Source organism: Pristiophorus japonicus, chromosome 7 (assembly GCF_044704955.1).
Source record: "Pristiophorus japonicus isolate sPriJap1 chromosome 7, sPriJap1.hap1, whole genome shotgun sequence".
Classification (NCBI taxonomy): domain Eukaryota; kingdom Metazoa; phylum Chordata; class Chondrichthyes; family Pristiophoridae; genus Pristiophorus; species Pristiophorus japonicus.
This window is the reverse complement of record NC_091983.1, coordinates 538,391-561,223: the sequence shown is the minus strand read 5'-3', so window position 1 is coordinate 561,223 and position 22,833 is coordinate 538,391. Positions and strand designations below refer to the sequence as shown.

The 22,833-nt window shown below is 47.9% G+C and overlaps 1 protein-coding gene across 4 annotated transcripts in view; it reads right to left on the bottom strand.

Moving 5' to 3' along the window:
- The window catches only part of tbce (tubulin folding cofactor E), a 109,524-nt gene that overhangs the window by 58,271 nt on the left and 28,420 nt on the right, over nt 1–22,833 (bottom strand). For 3 of the 4 annotated variants that reach the window (XM_070884652.1, XM_070884651.1, XM_070884655.1), the window contains exon 1: nt 3,357–3,506. The exons of the other annotated variant lie outside the window; for it this stretch is intronic. The gene's annotated coding sequence lies outside the window, so the exon portion shown is untranslated. Of the gene's footprint in view, nt 1–3,356; nt 3,507–22,833 lie in introns of those variants that run through there. 4 annotated transcript variants of the gene reach the window in all.

The following is a 22,833-nucleotide window of genomic DNA, read 5'->3' as shown; positions in this document are numbered from 1 at the left end:
AGATGAGGGGATGGCTTATGAAGCTAGGTTGAGTACATTGGGCCCATACACATTGGCGTTCAGAAGAACGAGAGGTGATCTTATTGAAACATACAAGGAGCTCGACAAGGTGGATGCAGAGAGGATATTTCCACTCATCGGGGAAGCTAAAACTAGGGGCCATAGTCTCAAAATAAGGGGCCGCCCATTTATAACTGAGATGAGGAGGAATTTCTTCTTTGAGGGTTGAGTCTGTGGAATTCTCTGCCTCAGAGAGCTATGGAGGCTGGGTCATTGAATATATTTAAGGCAGAGATTGACAGATTTTTGAGCGAAAAGGGAGTAAGGGATTATGGGGAACGGGCGGGAAAGTGGAGCTGAGTCCATGATCAGATCAGCAGGCTCGAGGGGCCAAATGGCCTACTCCTGCTCCTATTTCTTATGTTCTTATGTACCATAAACATTTTATTACCGCTATTTCTTCACTACTTTCCTCCCTCTGCACCGAACGACTGCCTATGGAGTGTGGTCAATTTCTCACAGCTGATCAATTCCAACAATCTCTCCAAACAAAAGACAGGATATGTACACACCATTATATTACAAGTGGATCTCTGGAAGTCGAGTATAAGAATGGGGAATTAAAGTGGGATTTCTTAATTAGCGATGATTTGAAGTACATTTTTTTTAAATAATGAATTGTGAATATGAAATATTTAAGTGAAGGAAGGTACCCTAGCGATGACCAGAAATTGATTTTATTGTAACTCATATAATTGATGTTGGGGTTGAGGGGGAAAAGGAGAGATGAAAAACAACCAAGGAGGAAAGATTGTGTTAGTGAAAATTATTGGTTTCTTAAATAAAAAGAGCAATGTTTATATTGAGATGAGAATGAAAACAAAGACTTGCATTTATATAGCGCCTTTCACATCCTCAGACCGCCCCAAAGCGCTTTTGAGATGTAGTCACTGTTGTGATGTGGGGAAATATGGCAGCTAATTGCACACAGCAAGAGGCAAATGAAAATGGTGTTAAATCAAAAATGAGAGCGCGCATTAGACGTACCTGATGATGGTACATTGGGGGAAGAGAGAGAGATGGCAAAGGAACAGAAAAAATGGTGAAATGCTGGTTTAAAGGCTTTGGAGAAATAGGAAGAGGAAAGGGGTAAAGGAGATGTAGGAGCTCAACCACAAAGGAGTTGAATATGGAAGGGAAGGAGTGGCAGGAGTCTGAGGAAAGATCACAAATATGTGCAAGGTCTGATATAATAATATGGCAGGGGTAAAGAACACTGTTGGAAAGAATCAATATTAAAATAGGTGGTTGGATTTAGTGGTGTGTATTTTGAATATTGTGAATGTTTGATGAGTTGTGAGCTTAAGACTGGGTGTGTGAAACCCTGGGGCACAGGGCTGACAATTATAGTGAGGGATGATTCAAGGCTGGAGAGGGTCCAAGAAGGGGGGGGGGGGGGGTCGACAGGATGAATCTACTATTGTTAGAGGAGCATTGGGACAGGAGGAGGCCATTCGGCTCCTGGAGCCTGCTCCGCCATTCAATGGGATCATGGCTGATCTGTATCTTAAAGAAAGACTTGAATTTATACAGCGCCTTTCACGACCACCGGACATCTCAAAGCGCTTCACAGCCCATGAAGTACATTTTGATGTGTAGCCACTGTTGTAATGTAGGAAACGCAGCATCCCCCACAAACAGCAATGTGAAAATGACAATATACATTAATGATTTAGATGAAGGAATTGAGTGTAATATCTCCAAGTTTGCAGATGACACTAAGCTGGGTGGCAGTGTGAGCTGTGAGGAGGATGCTAAGAGGCTGCAGGGTGACTTGGACAGGTTAGGTCAGTGGGCAAATGCATGGCAGATGCAGTATAATGTGGATAAATGTGAGGTTATCCATTTTGGAGGCAAAAACACGAAGGCAGAATATTATCTGAATGGCGGCAGATTAGGAAAAGGGGAGGTGCAACGAGACCTAGGTGTCATGGTACATCAGTCATTGAAAGTTGGCATGCAGGTACAGCAGGCAGTGAAGAAGGCAAATGGTATGTTGGCCTTCATAGCTAGGGGATTTGAGTATAGGAGCAGGGAGGTCTTACTGCAGTTGTACAGGGTCTCACCTGGAATATTGTGTTCAGTTTTGGTCTCCTAATCTGAGGAAGGATGTTCTTGCTATTGAGGGAGTGCAGCGAAGGTTCACCTGTCTGATTCCCAGGATGGCTGGACTAACATATGAGGAGAGACTGGATCAACTGGACTTTTATTCACTGGAGTTTAGAAGGATGAGGTGGGGAACTCATAGAAACGTATAAGATTCTGACAGGACTGGACAGGTTAGATGCGGGAAGAATGTTCCCGATGTTGGGGAAGTCCAGAACCAGGGGACACAGTCTTAGGATAAGGGGTAAGCCATTTAGGACTGAGATGAGGAGAAACTTCTTCACTCGGAGAGTTGTTAACCTGTGGAATTCCCTGCCGCAGAGAGTTGTTGATGCCAGTTCATTGGATATATTCAAGAGGGAGTTAGATATGGCCCTTACGGCTAAAGGGATCGAGGGGTATGGAGAGAAAGCAGGAAAGGGGTACTGAGGGACTGATCACCATGATCTTATTGAATGGTGGTGCAGGCTCGAAGGGCCGAATGGCCTACTCCTGCCTCTATTTTCTATGACCCAGATAATCTGTTTCAGTGATGATGATTGAGGGATAAATATTGGCCCCAAGACACCGGCGATAACTCCCCCTGGCTCGCCTTGGAAATAGTGCCGTGGGATTGTTTACATCCACCTGAGAGAGCAGACGGGGCCTCGGTTTAGCGTCTCATCCGAAAAACGACACCTCCGACAGTGCGGGGCTCCCTCAGCACTGCACTGGGAGTGTCGGCCTGGATTTGTGTGCTCAAGAAAGACTTAAACCCACAACCTTCTGACTCAGAGGCGAGAGTGGTGCCCACGGGGCCCCGTGGGGCTGTGTCGGCGTGGCTCAATAACCCTGTCCAACAAAAATCTATCGCCCTCAGTGGTGACATTTGCAATGCACCCCCGGCCTCAACAGCACAACAGGGAGAGAGTTCCAGACTGCCACCGCCCTGGGTGTACCCGGCCAATGTTCAGGTCATGGCCCGCACCAGAGGAATAGTTTCTGTCTGCCCCGCGCCATGGGCCGTGTCCACACTCAGAGAGAGGGCCCTCAGCCTGAGCCTCAGCCTGAGCCCGGTGCCAGGCCCCGGGCAGCTCACACCGCCCCCGGGCCCGTGCCCCGGGCAGCCCAGCGGCCCCTTGTGCCGGGAGGGGAGGGAAGGGAAGGAGGCCGCGGTCCCGCCCCGCCCCGGCCCGATCCCTGACACAAACCTGGCCCTGGCTCCGTCACCAAGCGACGCGCTGTCGGAACTCCTGCCGATCCGCCGCAGTTTCCGGTCCGGAGACATTCCGTGTGGGCAACGCGCCGCGTCACTGCCCCCGCCCCCTGCCTGCCGGCCGGAATAACGCAGCCCACAGCTGTGGGCGGAGCCTGGGGACCGCCCCTAGCAACAGCCCAGGGGAGGAGCCGCCCATAGCAACAGCACAGGGGCGAAGCTTGAGACCCGTCCCTAGCAACATCCTAGGGGCGGAGCTTGGGGAGCCGTCCATAGCAACAGCCCAGGGGCGGAGCCTGGGGAGCCGCCCCTAGCAACAGCCCAGGGGAGGAGCCGCCCATAGCAACAGCCCAGGGGCGGAGCCTGCGCAACCGCCCATAGCAACAGCCCAGGGGCGGAGCCTGGGCAACCGGCCATAGCAACAGCCCAGGGGCGGAGCCTGGGGAGCCGTCCATAGCAACACCCAGGGGCGGAGCCTGGGGAGCCGCCCATAGCAACAGCCCAGGGGCGGAGCCTGGGGAGCCGTCCATAGCAACAGCCCAGGGGCGGAGCCTGGGGAGCCGTCCATAGCAACAGCCCAGGGGCGGAGCCTGCGCAACCGCCCATAGCAACAGCCCAGGGGCGGAGCCTGGGGAGCCGCCCATAGCAACACCCAGGGGCGGAGCCTGGGGAGCCGCCCATAGCAACACCCAGGGGCGGAGCCTGGGCAACCGGCCATCGCAACAGCCCAGGGGCGGAGCCTGGGGAGCCGCCCATAGCAACAGCCCAGGGGCGGAGCCTGGGGAGCCGTCCATAGCAACACCCAGGGGCGGAGCCTGGGCAACCGGCCATCGCAACAGCCCAGGGGCGGAGCCTGGGGAGCCGTCCATAGCAACAGCCCAGGGGCGGAGCCTGGGGAGCCGCCCATAGCAACAGCCCAGGGGCGGAGCCTGGGGAGCCGTCCATAGCAACAGCCCAGGGGCGGAGCCTGGGGAGCCGCCCATAGCAACACCCAGGGGCGGAGCCTGGGGAACCGCCCATAGCAACACCCAGGGGCGGAGCCTGGGGAGCCGCCCATAGCAACAGCCCAGGGGCGGAGCCTGGGGAACCGTCCATAGCAACAGCCCAGGGGCGGAGCCTGGGGAGCCGTCTATAGCAGCAGTCCATCAACAGGTGAGCATGTGACGCCCCCCACACAGTCCACCGACAGGTTTGGATGTGACGCCCCCCATATGTGAAGAAGTGCTTCTTGACATCACCCCCGAGTACCCCAGCTTTAATTTCAATTGGTTCGATACGGAGAAACTATTCCCTCTGGTGGGGAGCCCAGAACAAGGGGCACATCCTTAAATTAGGGCCAGGCCGTTCAGGGTGATGTCAGGCAGCACTTCTTCACACACAGGGGGGGAGGTGATGTCATGTATGTAACCACAATGTAACACCACTGTATTACTGTATACACTCAACCTAGATGCACACCTTGACCACAGGGGGTGAACTCCTTACCTGATCACACAGGTATAAAAAGGGAGGTCCCACGCAGGGGCATCGTCTTTGGAGTCCTGTGAATAAATAGTTAAGGTCACAGAGTGACCTTGTCCCCAGAATGTGCCTCGTGTGGTTTCATGCTGTGGAGTAAGGACTTTACATTTGGCGACGAGAAACGGGAATTCACGACCCACGAGACTGGCCAGCGGTAGCACAGAGGAACGGCACTGTGTTGGGGAAGACTGGGACGATTTTGTCGAGAGGCTTCAGCAAGGCTGAGTTACGAAAGAATGGCTGGGGGATGCAGCGGCCGACAAGCGAAGGGCTCATCTTTTGACCAGCTGTGGACCAAAGACTTACGCGCTCATGAAGGACTTACTAGCACCTGAAAAGCTGGCAGACAAAACCTTTAAAGAACTTAGCAAATTGATCGGGGAGCACCTCAAACCGGCGAGTAGCATACACATGGCCCCACACAGATTCTACACCCACCGACGTCGTGAAGGACAGAGCATACCGGACTTCGTAGCGGACCTCCGGCGTTTGGTCAGCCTCTGTAAGTTCACAGACGCCTGCAGGGGGGAGATGCCAAGGAATTTCTTTATCGAGGGCATCGGTTATGCGGGAATTTTCCGCAAATTAATTGAGAACAAGGATTTGATCTTGGAAGCGGCGGCATTGATAGCTCAAACTTTCATGGAGGGGGAGGAAGAGACGAAAATAATATACGCGCGCAATTCTGCCTCTAACGCGGCGATGGATCAGGGAGTTAACATCATCAATGCGACTCAGAGTCCCGCGGCAAGCAGGGGCAGTCCGACACTCCCCAGGCAGCAATAGACCCCAGAGTAGGACTTCAACAGAGACAATGGCAGGCTGAACGGACATCACAGCGGACAATGCGGCCCAGGATGGGGCCATTGACACCCATTAATAGGATACTTAAGAGCAGTCAAAGGGACAGTCAGCGCGGAATGCCTGGCCATAATCCCTTTGTTTCCAACAATGGAAACTTTACCTCATACTGGAGGTGTGCGGGAAAACACTCAGCCAGATCTTGCAGATTTCAACAGTTTGTCTGCAGGAACTGCAATCTCAGTGGCCACTTAGCTCGAATGTGCAGGAAGCCTGCAACCAGACTAATATATGAGGCGGATGGACCAGAAAAGGGTTCTTTGAGGCAGGATGACTTTTGGGGCAAATCGATGGATGCCGAGGTTCAGCGGGTCCATGTGGCGAATATTCATAGTTCATACACCAGAACGCCATCAATGATGATGAGGGTTTTATTAAACGGTATCCCAGTACGCATGGAGCTGGACACTGGGGCCAGCCAGTCACTCATGGGCGTTCAGCAATTTGAGAAGCTATGGCCACTTAAAGCCAGTAGACCCAAATTAGCACGTATGGAGACACAGTTACGGACTTACACTAAAGAAATCATTCCGGTGCTAGGCAGTGCAATTTTGGCTGTCACACACAATGGGTTAGTGAATCGGCTGCCGCTCTGGATTGTCCCGGGCAATGATTCCCCACTGTTGGGGAGGAGCTGGTTAGCTGAGATGAACTGGAATTGGGGGGATGTTCACGCAATGTCATCTGTAGAGCAAAGTTCGTGCTCACAAGTCCTACAACAATTCGATTCAAGATTCCAACCTGGCATCGGGACTTTCAAAGGCACCAAAGTAGTGATATACATCACCCTGGATGCCAGGCCAGTGCACCACAAAGCCAGAGCGGTGCCTTATGTGATGCGGGAAAAGATCGAGAGCGAATTGGACCGGCTGTTGAGAGAGGGCATCATCTCGCCTGTTGAATTCAGCAACTGGGTGAGACCCATTGTTCCCGTCCTAAAAGCAGACGGCTCTGTCAGGATCTGTGGCGACTACAAGGCCACCATCAATCGGGTGTCCCTACAAGATCAATAACTGCTCCCGAGAGCAGAGGACCTCTTCACCAAGCTGTTCACCAAGTTGGCCCTCACTTCAGCCTATATGACCCAGGAACTGGCCGACACATCTAAACTACTGACCAACATCACTACGCACAAGGGACTGTTAGTTTATAACAGGTGCCCGTTTGGCATTCGATCAGCGGCTGCAATTTTTCAAAGAAACATGGAAAGCCTGCTTAAATCCATTCCTGGAACGATCGTATTCCAGGACGACATCCTCATCACAGGTCGAGACACCGAGGAACACCTCCACAACCTGGAGGAGATGCTATGCCGACTGGACCGGGTAGGCCTGTGACTCAGGAAGTCTAAATGTGTGTTCTTAGCTCCTGAGGTTGAGTTTCTGGGCAGGAGGGTTGCTGCAGATGGGATTCGGTCCACCGAATCCAAAACAGAGGCGATTCGACAAGCACCCAGGCCCTGCAACACATCGGAGTTGCGTTCATTCCTGGGACTGTTGAACTATTTCGTGAACTTTCTGCCGAACTTGAGCACGTTGTTGGAACCACTACACGTGCTCCTGCGTAAGGGTTGCGATTGGTTTTAGGGGGGACTGTCAGGAACGGGCTTTTGATCATGCGCAAAACCTACTTTGTTCAAACAAGTTGTTGACCCTGTACGACCCCTGTAAGAAATTGGTTTTGACATGTGATGCATCGTCCTAGGGGGTTGGGTGCGTGTTGCAGCACAGCAACGCTGAGGGTCAACTACAACCTGTGACTTATGCCTCCAGGTAGCTCTCTCAAGCAGATCGGGGATATGGGATGGTCGAGAAGGAAGCGCTTGCATGTGTCTATGGTGTAAAAAAAATGCATCAGTACCTCTTTGGTAGGAAGTTTGAATTAGAGACTGACCACAAGCCATTAACATCCCTGTTGTCAGACAGCAAGGCTATCAATACCAACGCATCTGCTCGCATACAGAGATGGGCTCTCACGCTGGCTGCTTATGACTACTCCATCCAGCACCGGCCCAGCACTGAAAATTGCGCTGACGTGCTCAGCAGGCTTCCACTGGCCACCATCGAGGGGGCAGCGGAGCAAAGCGCTGAAATGGTCATGGCTGTCGATGCCTTTGACAGCGCAGGCTCCCCCATCACAGCCCGCCAGATCAAAATCTGGACCAACAGAGATCCCCTCCTATCCTGATTAAGAAATGTGTCCTGACTGGGGATTGGGCGCCTGCACACAGAGGAGGTCAGACCGTTTCATAGACGGATGGATGAGCTCTCCATCCAAGCCGACTGCCTACTACGGGGCAGCCGGGTAGTTATGCCCCAGAGGGGCAGGGAGGCATTCATCAGGGAACTCCACAGCGAGCACCCAGGCATTGTGCTGATGAAGGCCATTGCCCGGTCACATGTATGGTGGCCGGGAATTGATTCAGACCTGGAACACTGTGTTCGCAGGTGCACGACGTGTGCCCAGCTGGGTAATGCCCCCAGGGAGGTCCCGCTCAGCCCGTGGCCCTGGCCCACCAAGCCGTGGTCACGCATTCATGTTGACTACGTGGGCCCGTTCATGGGAAAGATATTCCTTATTGTGGTAGATGCATACTCGAAATGGATCGAGTGCATCATGCTGAATTCATGCACATCATCCACCACCGTGGAAAGCCTACGTGCGATCTTTGCAACCCATGGCTTGCCGGACATCCTGGTTAGTGATAATGACCCATGTTTCACAAGCTATGAATTCCGAGAGTTTATGTTGGGCAATGGCATCAACCATGTCAGGACTGCGCCGTTCAAGCCGGCCTCCAATGGCCAGGCGGAACGTGCAGTCCAAATCATTAAGCAAGGTATGCTCAGGATTCAAGGACCCTCGCTACAATGCCGCCCATCGCGTCTCCTGCTGGCCTATAGATCCCGACCGCACTCGCTCACGGGGTCCCGCCCGCAGAGCTACTAATGAAACGGACACTCAAAACTCGGTTGTCCCTCATTCATCCAGTCCTGACCGACATAGTTGAGGGCAGGCGCAAGTCACAGAATGAGTACCATGACTGTAATGCGAGGGGGAGATGTATAGAAATAAATGATCCTGTATTCGTCCTCAATCATGCCATGGGGCCCAAATGGCTTGAGGGCACTGTAATTGACAAAGAGGGGAATAGAGTCATCGTGGTAAAACTCAACAATGGTCAGATATGCAGTAAGCATCTGGACCAAGTAAAAAAAAGGTTCAGCATCGACACGGAGGAACCTGAAGAAGACCATGAGATAGAGCTCACAACACCGCCAGTGAACGAGCAACAAGAGCAATCAGAAGAATGCACAGTCCCTGCGGTCAGCCCGGACAGGCCGGAATCACCACAGGTGACAGACACTCACGTCAGTGTCCAACAACCAGAGCCCCAACTGCGGCGCTCCACGAGGGAGCGTAGACCACCTGAAAGACTAAACCTATGATCCCAATAAGACTTTGGAGGCGGGGGGGGGGGGAGTAGGTGATGTTATGTATGTAACTACAATGTAACATCACTGTATTACTGTATACACTCACCCTAGATGCACGCCTTGACCACAAGGGGTGAACTTGTGGGAGACACTCCTTACCTGATCACACAGGTATAAAAAGGGAGGTCTTTGGAGTACTGTAAACAAAGGGTTAAGGTCACAGAGTGACCTTGTCCCCAGAATGTCCCTCATGTGGTTTCATACTGTAGAGTAAGGACTTTACACAGGGTGGTGGGAATCTGGAACTCTCTCCCAAAAACGCTGTTGAGGCCAGGTGGAGTCAATGGAAAAATTCAACACTGAGATCGATAGATTTTTGTTGGGTAAGGGGTATTAAGGGTTACAGAAACAAGGAGGGCAGATGGAGTTAAGGTACAGATCAGCCATGGTCTAATTGAATGGCCTCCTCCTGAATGGCCTCTTCCTGTTTTTATGCTCCTATTTTTCCTATTCAGTTTCAGCATACAAGTAATGCCCAACCAATCCAGCGGATGGCAGGAACAGTCAATGCACAGGCCAGTCAGACAGTTCCAGCTGCTGCATTGGTAACTCAGTCCAGCAAAATCGCAAGCAGAGTACACTGAGGAAATTTCCTGCAACGCTGCCAACATATTTCCCCCCTGGTTTTATTTTTGTAACAGACCACACTTATTCGGAATTCCCCAAAAATGTGATACTCTGCAAATCATTGCACACACAAAAAAAAATCCACATCGCTATTAGGATTCTTATTTTGGGGAATGCTTGAAGGGAATGCGATTCACGGCCAAGGATTGCTGCAGGCTACTAAATGGCAGGAGCACTGTGCCAGGAGAAGTGTGCATGGGCGGTGGGATTATCAGCTGGATACTTCCTGACAGCTGCTCACTGCCTGCCAGAGAATTCGGGGAGCGGAAAGGCCAAGAGTGGGAGGAGGATGAAAGGAAATGAGAAAAGCAAAAGAGAAAGATGAGACGAGTGAGCAACGGACAGAAGGAGAACGGGAAAGGGAAGGAGCCAGGGGACAGTGAGAGAGAAATACTTTGGCTCACACACAGAATGTACAGCACAGAAACAGCCCATTTGGCCCAACTGGTCTATGCCGGTCACACGCACCTCCTCCAACCCTACTTCATCTCACCCTCAAAGCCTCCCTGATAATCTGCGGCATCCCCACCGACACCTGGGAGTCCCTGGCCAAAGACCGCCCTAAGTGGAGGAAGTGCATCCGGGAGGGTGCTGAGCACCTCAAGTCTCGTCCAAGTGCATGCAGAGACCAAGCGCAGGCCGCGGAAAGAGCGTGCGGCAAACCTGTCCCACCCGCTCTTATTCTCAACGACTATCTGTCCCACCTGTGACAGGGACTGTGGCTCTCGTATTGGACTGTTCAGCCACCTAAGGACTCATGTTAAGAGTGGAAGCAAGTCTTCCTCGATTCCGAGGGACTGCCTCTGATGATGATGATCACCCTACCAGCATATCCATCTATCCCTTTCTCCCTCATAGCTTCCCCTTAAATGCTTCTAAGCTGTTCGCATAAACCACTCCCTGTCACTGCAAGTTCCACATTCTCACCGCTTTCTGGCTAAAGAGGTTTCTCCTGAATTCCCCATTGGATTTATTATTGACCATCTTTTATATTTATGGCTCCATAGGAACAGCGGTACTAGTGCTGTCAAACTGCACATTTAAAATTACTGCAATTAAGTACAACTGTTGAGAAGCTGACAAAGGGTCATCGACCTGAAACGCTAACTCGGTTTCTCTCTCCACAGATGCTGCCCGACCCGCTGAGTATTTCCAGCATTTTCTGGGTTTTTTTTTTTCAGATTCCAGCATCGGCAGCATTTTTGCTTTTGTATTTGTTGAGAACCTGAACCAGTTTGCAGTCATTTAAAATGTGCCGGTTGACAGCGCTAGTTCCCGGAAGGAAAATCCAAATGTGAGTTCGTTACAGAACAATTAGTCAGATGGGCTCTGAGTCAGGAACCCAGCATAGAATCTAGACTGGCACGCTCCACTGGCAGGAGGAGCTGTAACCAGGCCACACAAATTTAAGGCAATTGGCAAAACCAGAGGGGAGAGGAGTAAAATGTCTGCATGCAGCACGTTGCTGTGATCTGGAACGCGCTGCCTGAAAGGGCAATGGAAGCAGATTCAGTAGTAACGTTCGAAAGGGAATTGGATATATCCTTGAAAAGCATAAATTTGCAGGGCTATGGGGAAAGAGCGGGGGAGTGGGACTGATTGGATAGCTCTTTCAAAGATGGGCCGAATGGCCTCATCCTGTGCTGCATCATTCTGTACCTGGCATGAGGAAGATTGTGGACAAATGAAATCCGGGAAGGATGGGATCGATTTTAAATGGTTGACATAATTCTTGACAGTCTCATTTTGCAGCTAAGCACTCTTACGTATATCAGACTCCAGCTGGGATTTTCTGGGAATCCTGCCCAATATCAGCTAGGAGGAAGAAGGACCGATACTCAGGCGGCGCTGAGAACTCTGAGCGTGGCTGGGGTTGAGAATCAGTCTGGCGAGGATCAGTGATAACTCTTTAACTGCCAACAAGGCTTATAAAGAAAAAAGTTGCATTTATACCGAACCTTTCATGACCCCAGGACGTCCCAAAGCGTTTTACAGTCAATGAAGTACTTTTGAAGTGTAGTCACTGTTGTAATGTAGGAAACAAGGCAGCCAATTTGTGCACAGCAAGCTCCAACAAGCAGTACTGAGATTTTTTTTGGGCAGTTATCATGGGCGACTTTAATCTACATATAGATTGGGCTAATCAAACTGGTAGCAATGCGGTGGAGGAGGATTTCCTGGAGTGTATAAGGGATGGTTTTCTAGACCAATATGTCGAGGAGCCAACTAGAGAGCTGGCCATCCTAGATTGGGTGTTGTGTAACGAGAGAGGATTAATTAGCAATCTTGTTGTGCGAGGCCCCTTGGGAAAGAATGACCATAATATGGTAGAATTCTTCATTATGATGGAGAGTGACGCAGTTAATTTAGAGACTAGAGTCCTGAACTTAAAGAAAGGCAACTTCGATGGTATGAGACGTGAATTGGCTAGGATAGACTGGCGAATGATACTTAAAGGGTTGACGGTGGATAGGCAATGGCAGACATTTAAAGATCACATGGATGAACTTCAACAATTGTACATCCCTGTCTGGCGTAAAAATAAAACGGGGAAGGTGGCTCAACCGCGGCTTACAAGGGAAATTATCATCATCATAGGCAGTCCCTCGGAATCGAGGAGGACTTGCTTCCACTCCCAAAGTGAGTCCTTTGATGGCGGAACAGTCCGATACGAAAGCCACAGACCCTGTTACAGGTGGGACAGACATTCGTCGAGGAAAGCTGTCGGTGGGGCTGGTTTGCCGCGCGTTCCTTCCGCTGCCTGCGCTTGGCCTCTTCATCCTCTTTGCATTGAGACTCAAAGAACTCAGCGCCCTCCCGATGGACTTTCTCCATCTCGGGCGGTCTGCGGCCAGGGTCTCCCAGGTGTCAGTGGGGATGTCGCACTTTACCAGGGAGACTTTGAGGGTGTCCTTATAATGTTTCCACTGTCCGCCTTTGGCTCGTTTACCACGAAGGAGCTCCGCATAAAGCACTTGCTTAGGGAGTCTCGTATCTCGCATGTGTACTATGTGGCCTGCCCAGCGAAGCTGATCGAGTGTGGTCAGTGCTTCAATACTGGGGATGTTGGCCTGGTCGAGGACACTGATGTTGGTGCGCCTGTCCTCCCAGGGGATTTGCAGGATCTTGTGGCGACGTCGTTGGTGATATATCTCCAGCGACTTGAGGTGCCTTCTATACATCGTCCATGCCTCAGAACCATACAGGAGGGCGGGTATTACTTCAGCCCTATAGACCATGAGCTTGGTGGTAGATTTGAGGGCCTGGTCTTCAAACACTCTTTTCCGCAGGCGGTCGAAGGCTGCGCTGGGGCACTGGAGGCGATGCTGAATATCCACATCAATGTCTGCCTTTGTTGATAAGAGATATAGGAAATGGTCCACGTTGTCCAGGACCGCGCCGTGGATCTTGATGATTGGAGGGGCAGTGCTGTGCGGCGGTGACAGGCTGGTGAAGGACCTTTGTCTTACGAATGTTAAGCGTAAAGCCTATGCTTTGATATGCCTCAGTGAATACATTGACTATATCCTGGAGTTCAGCCTCTGAATGTGTACAGACGCAGGCATCATCCTCATACTGCAGCTCAATGACAGAGGTTGGGGTGATCTTGGACCTGGCCTGGAGGCGGCGTAGGTTAAACAGTTTCCCACTGGTTCTGTAGTTTAGTTCCACTCCAGCGGGGAGCTTGTTGATTGTGAGGTGGAGCATGGCGGTGAGGAAGATTGAGAAGAGGGTTGGAGCGATGACGCAGCCCTGTTTGACCCCAGTCCGGATGTGAATTGGGTCTGTAATGGATCCGTTGGTAAGGATCACCGCCTGCATGTCATCGTGAAGCAGATGAAGGATGTTGACAAACTTTTGGGGGCAGCCGAAACGGCGGAGGACGCTCCATAGACCCTCACGGTTGACAGTGTCAAAGGCCTTTGTAAGATCGAAAAAGGCCATGTATAAGGGCTCCCTGCATTTTTCCTGCAACTGGCGCGCTGCATAGATCATGTCTGTTGTGCCTCGTAGGGGACGAAATTCACATTGTGATTCTGGGAGGAGCTCCTTGCCGCAGGGAGAAGACAATTGAGGAGAACTCGAGCGACAACTTTCCCAGTGACTGAAAGCAGGGAGATTCCCCTGTAGTTGCCGCAGTTGGACTTGTCCCCCTTTATAAAAATGGTCACAATCACTGCATCTCTCAAATCTCCCGGCATGCTCTCCTCCCTCCAGATGAGAGAGATGAGGTCATGTATCCGCGCCAACAGCGCCTCTCCGCCATATAGGGATAGTGTTAAATCCAAGGAAGAGACATATAAACTGGCCAGAAAGAGCAGCAAACCTAGGACTGGGAGAAATTTAGAATTCTGCAGAGGAGGACTAAGGGTTTAATTAGGAGGGGAAAAATAGAGTCTGAGAGTAAGCTTGCAAGGAATATAAAAACTGACTGCAAAAGCTTCTCTAGATATGTGAAGAGAAAAAGATTAGTGAAGACCAACGTAGGTCCCTTGCAGTCAGAATCAGGTGAATTTATAATGGGGAACAAGGAAATGGCAGACCAATTGAACAAATACTTTGGTTCTGTCTTCACAAAGGAAGACACAAATAAACTTCCGGAAATACTAGGGGACCGAGGGTCTAGCGAAAAGGAGGAACTGAAGGATATCCTTATTAGTCAGGAAATGTTAGGGAAATTGATGGGATTGAAGGCCGATAAACCCCCAGGGCCTGATAGTCTGCATCCCAGAGTACTTAAGGAAGTGGCCCTAGAAATACTGGATGCATTGGTGATCATTTTCCAACATTCTATAGACACTGGATCAGTTCCTATGGATTGGAGGGTAGCTAATGTAACACCACTTTTTAAAAAAGGAGGGAGAGAGAAAACGGGTAATTATAGACCGGTTAGCCTGACATCGATAGTGGGGAAAATGTTGGAATCAATTATTAAAGATGTAATAGCAGCACATTTGGAAAGCAGTGACAGGATCGGTCCAAGTCAGCATGGATTTATGAAAGGGAAATCATGCTTGACAAATTTTAGAGTTTTTTGAGGATGTAACTAGTAGAGTGGACAAGGGAGAACCAGTGGATGTGGTGTATTTGGACTTTCAAAAGGCTTTTGACAAAGTCCCACACAAGAGATTAGTGTGCAAAATTAAAGCACATGGTATTGGGGGTAATGTATTGACGTGGATAGAGAACTGGTTGGCAGACAGGAAGCAAAGAGTAGGAATAAACAGGTCCTTTTCAGAATGGCAGGCAGTGACCAGTGGGATACTGCAAGGTTCAGTGTTGGGACCCCAGCTGTTTACAATATACAGTAATGATTTAGATGAAGGAATTGAATGTAATATCTCCAGTTTGCAGATGACACTGAGCTGGGTGACGGTGTGAGCTGTGAGGAAGATGCTAAGAGGCTGCAGGGGCACTTGGACAAGTTAGGTGAATGGGCAAATTCATGGCAGATGCAGTATAATATGGATAATGTGAGGTTATCCACTTTGGTGGAAAAAACAGGAAGGCAGGATAATATATGAATGGTGACAGATTGGAAAAGGGGAGGTGTAACGAGACCTGGGTGTCATGGTACATCAGTCATTGAAAGTTGGCATGCAGGTACAGCAGGTGGTGAAGAAGGCAAATGGTGTGTTTGCCTTCATAGAGAGAGGATTTGAGTATAGGAGCAGGGAGGTCTTACTGCAGTTGTACAGGGCCTTGGTGAGGCCACATCTTGAATATTGTGTTCCGTTTTGGTCTCCTAATCTGAGGAAGAACATTCTTGATATTGAGGGAGTGCAGCGAAGATTCACCAGACTGATTCCCGAATGGCAGGACTGACATATGAAGAAAGATTGGATCGACTAGGCTTATATTCACTGGAATTTAGAAGAATGAGAGGGGATCTCATAGAAACATATAAAATTCTGAAGGGATTGGACAGGTTAGATGCAGGAAGAATGTTCCCGATGTTGGGGGAAGTCCAGAACCAGGGGTCACAGTCTAAGGATAAGGGGTAGCCATTTAGGACCGAGATGAGGAGAAACTTCTTCACTCAGAGAGTAGTTAACCTGTGGAATTCTTTACCACAGAAAGTTGTTGAGGCCAGTTCGTTAGATATATTCAAAAGGGAGTTAGATGTGGTCATAAACGGCTAAAGGGATCAAGGGGTATGGAGAGAAAGCAGGAATGGAGTACTGAAGTTGCATGATCAGTCATGATCATATTGAATGGTGGTGCAGGCTTGAAGGGCCGAATGGCCTACTCCTGCACCTATTTTCTATGTTTCTATGTTTTTATTACCAGATCATTTGTTTTAGTAATGGTGGCTGAGGAATAAATGTTGACCCAGGAATTCCCTTCTCTTCGAATAGTGCTATGTGATCTTTTACATCCACCTGAGAGGGCAGACGGGGCCTCAGTTTAACGTCTCATCTGAAAGACGGCACCTCCGACAGTGCAGTGCTCCCTCAGTACTGGGAGTGCCAGCCTGGATTATGTGCTCAAGTCACTCTAGTAGGACTTGAATCCACGACCTTCTGACTCAGAGGCAAGGGTGCTACCCCCTGTGGTTGAAGCTTACCTTCGCATCACTAAATTTAGGGTGCATCTGTTCTTCAAATGTATCTCAGTTGAATATGTTGTAAACCATTCCTGTAGGAACTATACTCCATGTGGGAGTGTTACATTCTTGTGAAACAGTTATTCAATACGGGAATACTGTGAGACAGGTATTGGTTATCACTTGTGGGACGTTCTTTTAACAATACCCTGAATTTATATAGTGCCATTAGCGTAGAAAAGGTCCCAAAAGCGTTAGCAGACCAAATTTGAGACCAAGCCATATAAGGAGATATTAGGGCAGGTGACCAAAAGCTTGGTCAAAGAGGTAGATTTTAAGGAACGTCTTAAAGGAGGAGAGAGATGGAGAGATTTAAGGAGGGACTACTGCTTCAAGTCGTGGACAACTGATGTACTGCAACTACTGATGTAAATAACAAAGGATCATGTGGCAAAGTCACATGATGACAAGTTTCTGTGTTAAGAGCCAGCTTGTAGATTGCGTTCATTAGTGATGTCATCGGCGACAAGGATAGGATTTATGGATTTCCTAGCTGAAATTTTTGTTGGTGGATTATCCTGCCAACTAATAGAGAGACTTTGAGAGGTTCTTTGGTTTGCAGAACAGCTAAAAAGCCAAAGTAAATTTCAAGCAAAATTGGCTGAACTCTCGACATTGCCACAGTCCAGTTGGCTGCGCCTATGGGACTAATAGGGCACTTGGGTGAGTTTCATCATGACCGAAAGACTTTCGGAACATATGTGGAGTGGCTAGAAATTTTTTTCACCGCAAATAATATTGGCGAAGTCCCCGATGATGAAAACCGTGTGATTTTAGAAAGGAAACGGGCTATTTTCTTGACTGAAGTAGGCCCCGAGGTGTACGAAACCCTGAAAGATTTGCTTGTTCCTGTCCCGCCGAAGGACACGCCACTGACAGAGGTTCTAACCAAGTTCGAACAGCACTACAGTCCTGAACTCCTGGAAATTGTATAAAGTAATCATTTGGAATATGAGATTAATTAATTGACGAGGGTATCAGTACATAGTAGCTTTAAAAATGCTATCCATTCACTGTCATTTTGGAAACTTTCAGGACCGAACACTGCGTGATCGTTTTGTTTGTGGGATGAAAAAGCTGTGGAATTCACTGCCTCAGAGAGCTGAGAAAGCTGGGATATTGAATAAATTTAAGACAGAAATAGACAGTTTCTTAAACGATAAGGGAATAAGAGGTTATGGGGAGCGGGCGGGGAAGTGGACTCGAGTCCATTATTGGATCAGCCATGATCGTATTAAATGGCGGAGCAGGCTTGAGGGGCAGGATGGCCTACTCCTGCTCCTATTTCTTATGTTCTTATGAACCCCTAACTTGACTTTTGATTTAGCTTGTCAGACAGCTATGTCGATGCATATGGCCGACCAATACTCCTGAGAATTTCGCACCATTTCCAATTATCATGCAGCCGAGGTGAATCGCCTGCAAGTTAAAAGTACAAGGTAGTTGGGACCCAAGGCCTCAGCAACTGGTCAAGGTAACAGTACATTGAAGTCGTGCGATCGGTTATCCATTTGTGAAGGCAGTGTGTTTCTTCAGCAAGAAAATTGGGAGGTATGCTGACTGAAGAGTAAACTGATGTTCAATGCGATAAGTAGAAATTGGCAGACAGTACATAACATTGGAGAGAAGCAACATGCCAAAGAGGTTCTGCAGATACAAATCATCAGGAGCACACAGGTATCTTAACAGCGATTCGTGAAGTATCACATCCAAATAGACATTGCAGGAACCAAGATACGAATGGAAATCGGCACTGGTGCATCTGTGAGCGTAGTACCGGAATCGCTATGTCTCGACAAGTTACGTGATTTTTGACTGGAGAAATCGAAGATAGAGCTGCGAGGCTACTCAGGAGAGCAAATCCCTGTTGTAGGATGTATCACCGTACCGGTGAAATACAAAGATCAGTTTCAGAGTAGTGGCAGGAGACAAGCCTGCCTTGATAGGTAGAATTGGTTGGGATCACTGAAGCTGGATTAGAATAAGATTTTTCATGTGGAAATGAAATTTGCGTCAAAAGATGATGTCATCAAGCATATCCGAAGGTGTTCAATGAAAGTTAAGGGTCGTTAACAACTTTCTTCCAAAGGGGGGGGGGAAGGATCAAATGAGCGGAAATGTAAAAAGTCAAAGAGAAAGGAGAAGGCAATATAGTGCTAGGGGAGGGACAGGAAGGGACAGGGCGTTTAAACATATGAGTGCATCAGAAAGTGGGGTCAGAGTAGAGAAAAATGGTAAAAAGACTAAATTAAAAGCTCTTTATCTGAATGCACGCAGCATTCATAAGATAGATGAGATGACGGCACAAATAGAAACAAATGGGTATGATCTGATAGCCATTATAGAGACGTGGTTGCAAGGTGACCACGGCTGGGAACTGAATATTCAGGGGTATTTGCCATTTTGAAAGGATAGGCAGAAAGGAAAAGGAGGTGGGGTAGCTCTGTTAATAAAGGATGAGATCAGTGCAGTAGTGAGAAATGATATTGGCTCAGAAGATCAAGATGTAGAATCAGTTTTGGTGGAGATGAGAAATAATAAGGGAAAGAAGTCACTGTTGGGAGTAGTCTATAGACCTCCTAACAGTAGCTACACTGTAGGACAGAGTCTAAATCAAGAAATAATGGAGGCTTGTAAGAAAGATATGGCAATAATCATGGGTGATTTTAATCTTCATATTGATTTCACAAATCAAATTGGCAAAGGTAGCCATGAGGAAGAGTTCATAGAGTGTATTCAGGATGGTTTCTTAGAACAATATGATGTGGAACCAACCAGGGAGCAGGCTATCTTAGATCTGGTAATGTGTATTGAGACAGGATTAATTAATGAGCTTATAGTAAAGGATCCTCTTGGGAAGAGTGATCATAGCATGGTAGAATTTCAAATTCAGTTTAAGGGTGAGAAACTTAGGTCTCAAACTAATGTCCTAAATGTAAATAAAGGCAATTACAAAGGTATGAAGGCAGAGTTATCTAAAGTGGACTGGGAAAATAGATTAAAGAGTAAGACGGTAGATAAGCAGTGGCAAACATTTAAGGAGATATTTCATAACACTCAGCAAAGATAGATTCCAGTGAGAAATATCGAGATGAGGAGAAACTTCTTCGCCCAGAGAGTGGTGAACCTGTGGAATTCTCTACCACAGAAAGTTGTTGAGGCCAATTCACTAAATATATTAAAAAGGAGTTAGATGTAGTCCTTACTACTAGGGGGATCAAGGGGTATGGTGAGAAAGCAGGAATGGGGTACTGAAGTTGCATGTTCAGCCATGAACTCATTGAATGGCGGTGCAGGCTAGAAGGGCCGAATGGCCTACTCCTGCACCTATTTTCTATGTTTCTAAAGAAAGACTCTAAGAGAAGGATGAACCATCCGTGCCTAGCTGAGGAAGTAAAAATTGAAAACAAAGGCATACAATGTTGAGAAGAATAGTGGAAGATCAGAGGATTGGGAAATTTTTAGAAACCAGCAAAAAAAATAATAGAGAGAAGATAGTTTATGAGAGTAAACTAGCAAGAAATAAAAACAGATAGCGAGAGCTTCTACAAGTATATAAAAAGGAAGAGAATAGCTAAAGTAAATGTTGGTCCCTTAGAGGATGAGACTGGGGAATTAATAATGGGAAACACGGAAATGGCAGCGACTTTGAACAAATATTTTGTATCGGTCTTCATGGTAAAAGACACTAAAAGCATCCTAGTAATTGATAATCAAGGGGCTATTGGGAGGGGGGAACTTAAAACAATCACTATTACTTGAGAAAAACTAATGGGACTAAAGGTGGACAAGTCCCCTGGACCTGAGGGCCTGCATCCTAAGGTCTTAAAAGAAGTGGTTGCAGAGATAGTGGATGCATTGGTTGTAATCTACCAAAATTCCCTGGATTCTGGAGTGGTCCCAGCAGATTGGAAAACCATAAATGTAACGCCCCTATTTAAGAAAGGAGAGAGACAGAAAGCAGGAAACTATAGACCAGTTAGCCTAACCCCTGTCACTGGGAAAATGCTGGAATTCATTATTAAGGAAGTAGTAGCAGGACATTTAGAAAATCATAATACAGTCAAACAGAGTCAGCACGGTTTTATGAAAGGGAATTGATGTTTGACAAATTTGCTGGAGTTCTTTGAGGATGTAACGAGCAGGGTGGATAAAGGGGAACCAGTGGGTGTGGTGTATTTGGATTTCCAGAAGGCATTCGATAAGGTGCCACATAAAAGGTTACTGCATAAAGTAAGAGCTCCTGGGGTTGGGGGGAATATATTAGCATGGATATAGGATCGGCTAACTAACAGAAAACACAGAGTCAGAATAAATGGGTCATTTTTAGGTTGGAAAACTGTTACTAGTGGGGTACCACAGGGATCAGTGCTGGGGCCTCAACTATTTACAATCTATATTCATGACTTGGATGAAGGGACAGAGTGTCATGTAGCCAAATTTGCTGTTGATACAAAGGTAGGTGGAAAAGCAAGCTGTGAGGAGAACACAAAGAATCTGCAAAGGGATATAGATAGGTTAAGTGAGCGGGCAAAAATTTGGCAGGTGAAGTATAATCTGGGAAAATGTGAGGTTATCTACTTTGGTAGGAAAAATAAAAAAAGCAAATTATTTAAATGGGGAGAGATTACAAAATGCTGCGGTACAGAGGGATTTGGGGGTCCTTGCACATGAAACACAAAAAGTTAGCATACAGGTACAGCAAGTAATTAAGAAGGCAAATGGAATGTTGGCCTTTATTGATGGAGTATAAAAGTAGGGAAGTCCTGCTACAACTGTACAGGGCATTGGTGAGACCACACCTGGAGTACTGCGTAAAGTTTTGGTCTCCTTATTTAAGGAGGGATATACTTGCATTGGAGGCTGTTCAGAGAAGGTCCACGAGGTTGATTCGTGAGATGAAGGGGTTATCTTATGAAGAAAGATTGAGCAGGTTGGGCCTATACTCATTGGAGTTTAGAAGAATGAGAGGTAATTTTATTGAAATGTATAAGATTCTGAGGGGGCTTGACAGGGTAGATGCAGAGAAGATGTTTCCCTCGTGGGGGAATCTAGAACTAGGGAGCATAGTTTCAGAATAAGGGGTCGCCCATTTAAAACAGAAATGAGGGTCGTGAATCTTTGGAATTCTCTACTCCAGAGAGATGTGGAGGCTGGGTCATTGAATATAGTTAAGGTGGGGATAGACAGATTTTTGAACGACAAGGGAGTCAAGGGTTATGGGGAGTGGGCAGGGAAGTGGAGTTGAGGCCAAGATCAGATCAGCCATGATCTTATTGAATGGTGGTGCAGGCTTGAGGGGCCAAATTGCCTCCTCCTGCTCCTATTTCTTGTGTTCTTATGTTATGTTCCATGAAACAGGCAGTCCGATCCAAGGTTTCAAGGCGAGTGTCAGGGTACAGAAGGACGCTAGACCAGTTTACTGCAAGCCACGTCCTGTACCATATGCACTCAAGGAGAAAGTTTAGCAAGAACTCAAAAGGCTAGAGACTGAGAACATTATCTCGAAGATAGATCTATGTAATTGGGCTACAACTATTGTTGTTGTACCTAAGTTCGATGGTAAGGTAAGATTATGTGGTGATTATAAAGTAACCGTAAACCAGGTTCTAGAGGGTAATATCCCCAATACATTTCCAAATGTGGAAGATTTGTTCACAACACTGACAGGTGGTCAGATCTTCTCAAAGTTAGATCTCACAAATGCCTACTTATAACTTGAACTAGATGAGGAGTCCAAGACATGCTTGACTATAAATACTCATCTAGGCCTATATCAATTTAATAGGCTACCGTTTGGAGTGTCTTCCGCCCCCGCCATATTCCAAGGGGTGATGAACCAGATTTTGCAAGGTATTGAAGGGATAGTATGTTCTTTAGATGCCATACTAATTTCAGCACCAAATAGGCAAATTCATAACGTATTGAAGGAAGTCCTCAAATGGCTAGAGAAGCACAGAGTACAAGTGACTTGTCACAAGTATGAGTTATTTCAAAACTCAGTGGAGTACTTAGGGCACAGAATAGACAAAGATGGTTTACATCTAACCAAGGGAAAGCTGGATGCAATCAGAAATTTTCCCACTCCCAAGAATGTCACTGAACTTCGATCATTTTTGGGTCTTTTGAACTATTATGGGAAGTTCCTACCAAATTTGGCTACAGTATTACACCCACTGCATGTTGTGTTAAAAAACAGGTCCATTGGAAGTGGTCAGAAGAGTGTGATGCGGCATTCAAGGAGTGTAAAAGCCAGTTGGTAGAGAGCACCATGTTAGTTCACTATGACATATCTAAGGAGATCAAGCAAGCATGTGACGCCTCTCCCTGTGGAGTTGGGGCAATGATCTCTCATGTAT